Source organism: Schistocerca serialis, chromosome 3 (genome assembly GCF_023864345.2).
Source record: "Schistocerca serialis cubense isolate TAMUIC-IGC-003099 chromosome 3, iqSchSeri2.2, whole genome shotgun sequence".
Classification (NCBI taxonomy): Eukaryota; Metazoa; Arthropoda; class Insecta; order Orthoptera; family Acrididae; genus Schistocerca; species Schistocerca serialis.
Window position 1 is genome coordinate 1082900641 of NC_064640.1, and position 6000 is coordinate 1082906640.

Consider the following 6000-nt stretch of genomic DNA (forward strand, 5'->3'; position numbering starts at 1 on the left):
ACATAGACAGTAAGAAGAGTCGGTTTCTTGTACTTAAGTCGGCATTGTGCCTTTTGTATTTAATTCCGATGCAATTTCTGTGTTTCATCGTCAATAAGTAGGTCCAAGGGATACAGTAAACCTGGAGTGAAGCACCGGAATCTATAACTAGAGTCACAGTAATGGTTCAAAACATAGACAGTAAGAAGAGTCGGTATTCTTGTACTTAAGTCGGCATTGTGCCTTTTGTATTTAATTCCGATGCAATATCAGTGTTTCATCGTCAATAAGATGGTCCAAGGGATACAGTAAACCTGAAGTGAAGCAACGGAATCTATAACTAGTGTCACACGAATGGTTCCAAACATAGACAGTACGAAGAGTCAGTCTTCTTGTACTGAAGTCGGCATTGTGGCTTTTGAATTTAATTCCGATGCATTTTCTGTGTTTCATCGTCAATAGGAAGGTCAGAGGGATACCGTAAACCTGAAGTGAAGCATCGGAATCTATAACTAGTGTCACAGGAATGGTTCAAAACATAGTCAGTAAGAAGAGTCATTCTTCTTGTCCTTAAGTCTGCATTGTGCCTTTTGTACTTAATTCCGATGCAATTTCTGTGATTCATCGTCAATAAGAAGGTCCAAGGGATACAGTAAACATGAAGTAAAGCATCGGAATCTGTAACTAGTGTCACTGGAATAGTTCGAAATATAGACAGTAAGAAGAGTCAGTCTTCTTGTACTTAAGTCGGCATTGTGCCTTTTCTATTTAATTCCGATGCAATTTCTGTGTATCATCGTCAATAGGAAGGTCAGAGGGATACAGTAAACCTGAGGTGAAGCATCGCAATCTATAACTAGTGTCACAGGAATGGTTCAAAACATAGTCAGTAAGAAGTGTCAGTCTTCTTGTACTTAAGTCGGCATAGTGCCTTTTCTATTTAATTCCGATGCAATTTCTGTGTTTCATCGTCAATAGGAATGTCCAAGGGATACAGCAAACCTGAAGTGAAGCATCGGAACCTACAACTAGTGTCACAGGATTGGTTCAAAACACAGTCAGTAAGAAGAGTCAGTCTTCTTGCACTTAAGTCGGCTTTGTGCCTTTTCTATTTAATTCGGCTGCTATTTCTGTGTTTCATCGTCAATAAAAAGGTCCAAGGGTTACAGTAAAGCTGGAGTGAAGCATCGCAATCTGTAACTAGTGTCAATTGAATGTTTCAAAACATAGACAGTAAGAAGAGCCAGTCTTCTTGTACTTAAGGCGGCATTGTGCCTTTTGTATTTAATTCCGATGCTATTTCTGAGTTTCATCGTCAATATGAAGGTCAGAGGGATACAGTAAACCTGAAGGGGAGCATCGGAATCTATAACTAGTGTCACAGAATGGTTCAAAACATAGACAGTAAGAAGAGTCAGTCTTCTTGTACTTAAGTCGGCATTGTGCCTTTTGTATTTAATTCCGATGCAATATCTGTGTTTCATCGTCAATAAGAAGGTCCAAGGGAAACAGTAAACCTGAAGTGAAGCATCGGAATCTATAACTATTGTCACACGAATGGTTCAGAGCATAGTCAGTATGAAGAGACCGTCTTCTTGTACTTAAGTCGTCATTTTGCCATTCGTATTTAATTCCGATGCAATTTCTGTGTTTCACCCACAATAAGAAGATCAGAGGGATACAGTAAACCTGTAGTGAAGCATCGATCTATAACTAGTGTCACAGGAATGGTTCAAACATATACAGTAAGAAGAGTCAGTGTTCTTGTACTTAAGTCGGCATTGTGCCTTTTGTATTTAATTCCGATGCAATTTCTGTGTTTCAACGTCAATAAGAGGGTTCGAGGGATACAGTAAACATGAAGTGAAGCATCGGAATCTATAACTAGTGTCACAGGAATGGTTCAAACATAGTCAGTAAGAAGATTCAGTCTTCTTGTTCATATGTCGGCATTGTGCACTTTGTATATAATTCCGATGCAATTTCTGTGTTTCATCGTCAATAAGTAGGTCCAAGGGATACAGTAAACCTGGTGTTAAGCACCGGAATCTATTACTAGAGTCACAGTAATGGATCAAAACATAGACAGTTAGAAGAGTCGGTCTTCTTGTACTTAAGTCGGCATTGTGCCTTTTGTATTTAATTCCGATGCAATTTCTGTATTTCATCGCCAACAAGAAGGTCCAAGGGATACAGTAAACATGAAGTGAAGCGTCGGAATCGGTAACTAGTGTCACTGGAATAGTTCAAAATATAGACAGTAAGAAGAGTCAGTCTTCTTGTACTTAAGTCGGCATTGTGCCTTTTGTATTGAATTCCGATGCAATTTCTGTGATTAATCGTCAATAAGAAGGTCCAAGGAATACAGTAAACCTGAAGTGAAGCATCGGACTCTATAACTAGTGTCACAGAAATGGTTCAAAACATAGACAGTAGGAAGAGTCAGTCATCTCATACATAAGTCGGCATTGTGCCTTTTGTATTTGATTCCGATGCAATTTCTGTGTTTCATCGTCAATAAGAAGGTCCAAGGGAAACAGTAAACCTGAAGTGAAGCATCGGAATCTATAACTAGTGTCACAGGAATGGTGCAAAAGTAGTCAGTAAGAAGAGTCAGTCTTCTTGTCCTTAAGTCGGCATTGTGCCTTTTGTATTTAATTCCGATGCAATTTCTGTGTTTCATCGGCAATAAGGTCAGAGGGATACAGTAAACCTGAGGTAAGCATCGGAACCTTTAACTAGTGTCACAGGATTGGTTCAAACATAGACAGTAGGAAGAGTCGGTCTTCTTGTACTTAAGTCGGCATAGTGCCTTTTGTATTTAATTCCGATGCAATTTCTGTGTTTTATAGTCAATAAGAAGGTGAGAGGGATACAGTATACCTGAAGTGAAGCATCGGAATCCAAAACTAGTGTCACAGGAACGGTTCAAAACATAGACAGTAGGAAGAGTCAGTCTTCTTGTACGTAAGTCGGCATTGTGAATTTTGTAATTAATTCCGATGCAATTTCTGTCTTTCATCGTCAATAAGAAGGTCCAAGGTATACAGCAAACCTGAAGTGAAGCATCGGAATCTATACCTAGTGCCAGAGGAATGGTTAAAAACATAGACACTAGGAAGAGTCAGTGTTCTTGTACTTAAGTCGGCATTGTGCCTTTTGTATTTAATTCCGATGCAATTTCTGTGTTTCTTCGTCAATAAATAGGTACAAGGAATACAGTAAAATTGAAGTGAAGCATCGGAATCTACAACTAGTGTCACAGGATTGGTTCAAAACATAGACAGTAGAAGAGTCAATCTTCTTGTACTTAATTCGGCATTGTGCCTTTTGTATTTAATTCCGATGCAATTTCTGTGTTTCAACGTCAATAAGAGGGTCAGAGGGATACAGAAAACATGAAGTGAAGCATTGGAATCTATAACTAATGTCACAGGAATGGTTCAAACATAGTCAGTAAGAAGATTCAGTCTTCTTGTCCATAAGTAGGCATTGTGCCCTTTGTATATAATTCCGATGCAATTTCTGTGTTTCATTGTCAATAAGTAGGTCCAAGGGATACAGTAAACCTGGAGTGAAGCACCGGAATCCATAACTAGAGTCACAGTAATGGTTCAAAACATAGACAGTAAGAAGAGTCGGTTTCTTGTACTTAAGTCGGCATTGTGCCTTTTGTATTTAATTCCGATGCAATTTCTGTGTTTCATCGTCAATAAGTAGGTCCAAGGGATACAGTAAACCTGGAGTGAAGCACCGGAATCTATAACTAGAGTCACAGTAATGGTTCAAAACATAGACAGTAAGAAGAGTCGGTCTTCTTGTACTTAAGTCGGCATTGTGCCTTTTGTATTTAATTCCGATGCAATATCAGTGTTTCATCGTCAATAAGATGGTCCAAGGGATACAGTAAACCTGAAGTGAAGCAACGGAATCTATAACTAGTGTCACACGAATGGTTCCAAACATAGACAGTACGAAGAGTCAGTTTTCTTGTACTGAAGTCGGCATTGTGGCTTTTGAATTTAATTCCGATGCATTTTCTGTGTTTCATCGTCAATAGGAAGGTCAGAGGGATACCGTAAACCTGAAGTGAAGCATCGGAATCTATAACTAGTGTCACAGGAATGGTTCAAAACATAGTCAGTAAGAAGAGTCATTCTTCTTGTCCTTAAGTCGGCATTGTGCCTTTTGTATTTAATTCCGATGCAATTTCTGTGATTCATCGTCAATAAGAAGGTCCAAGGGATACAGTAAACATGAAGTAAAGCATCGGAATCTGTAACTAGTGTCACTGGAATAGTTCGAAATATAGACAGTAAGAAGAGTCAGTCTTCTTGTACTTAAGTCGGCATTGTGCCTTTTCTATTTAATTCCGATGCAATTTCTGTGTATCATCGTCAATAGGAAGGTCAGAGGGGTACAGTAAACCTGAGGTGAAGCATCGCAATCTATAACTAGTGTCACAGGAATGGTTCAAAACATAGTCAGTAAGAAGTGTCAGTCTTCTTGTACTTAAGTCGGCATAGTGCCTTTTCTATTTAATTCCGATGCAATTTCAGTGTTTCATCGTCAATAGGAATGTCCAAGGGATACAGCAAACCTGAAGTCAAGTATCGGAATCTATAACTAGTATCACAGGAATGGTTCAAATCATTGTCAATAAAAAGAGTCGATCTTCATGAACTTAAGTCGGCATTGTGCATTTTGTGTTTAATTCCGATGCAATTTCTGTGTTTCATCGTCAATAAGAAGGTCCACGGGATATAGTAAACCTGAAGTGAAGCATCGGAATCTACAATTAGTGTCACAGGATTGGTTCAAAACGTAGACAGTAAGAAGAGTCAGTCTTCTTGTACTTAAGTCGGCATTGTGACTTTCGTATTTAATTCCGATGCAATTTCTGTGTTTCACCGTCAATAAGAAGGTCAGAGGGATACAGTAAACCTGAAGCGAAGCATCGGAATCTATAACCAGTGTCACAGGAATGGTTCAAACATATACAGTGAGAAGTGTCAGTCTTCTTGTCCTTAAGTCGGCATAGTGCACTTTGTAATTAATTCCGATGCAATTTCTGTGTTTCATCGCCAATAAGTAGGTCCAAGGGATACAGTAAACATGGAGTGAAGCACCGGAATCTATAACTAGAGTCACAGTAATGGTTCAAAACATAGACAGTGAGAAGAGTCGGTCTTCTTGTACTTAAGTCGGCATTGTGCCTTTTGTATTTAATTCCGATGCAATATCAGTGTTTCATCGTCAATAAGATGGTCCAAGGGATACAGTAAACCTGAAGTGAAGCAACGGTATCTATAACTAGTGTCACACGAATGGTTCCAAACATAGACAGTACGAAGAGTCAGTCTTCTTGTACTGAAGTCAGCATTGTGGCTTTTGTATTTAATTCCGATGCATTTTCTGTGTTTCATCGTCAATAGGAAGGTCAGAGGGATACCGTAAACCTGAAGTGAAGCATCGGAATCTATAACTAGTGTCACAGGAATGGTTCAAAACATAGTCAGTAAGAAGAGTCATTCTTCTTGTCCTTAAGTCGGCATTGTGCCTTTTGTATTTAATTCCGATGCAATTTCTGTGATTCATCGTCAATAACAAGGTGTAAGGGATACAGTAAACCTGAAATGAAGCATCGGACTCTATTACTAGTGTCACAGAAATTGTTCAAAACATAGACTGTAGGAAGAGTCAGTCATCGCATACTTAAGTCGGCATTATGCCTTTTGTATTTAATTCCGATGCAATTTCTGTGTTTCATCGTCAATAACAAGGTCCAAGGGAAACAGTAAACCTGAAGTGAAGCATCGGAAACTATAACTACTGTCACAGGAGTGTTTCCACACATAGACAGTACGAAGAATCAGTCGTCTTGTACTTAAGTCGGCATTGTGCCTTTTGTATTTAATTCCGATGCAATTTCTTTGTGTTTCATCGTCAATAAGAAGGTCAGAGGGATACAGTAAACCTGAAGTGAAGCATCGGAATCCAAAACTAGTGTCACAGGAATGG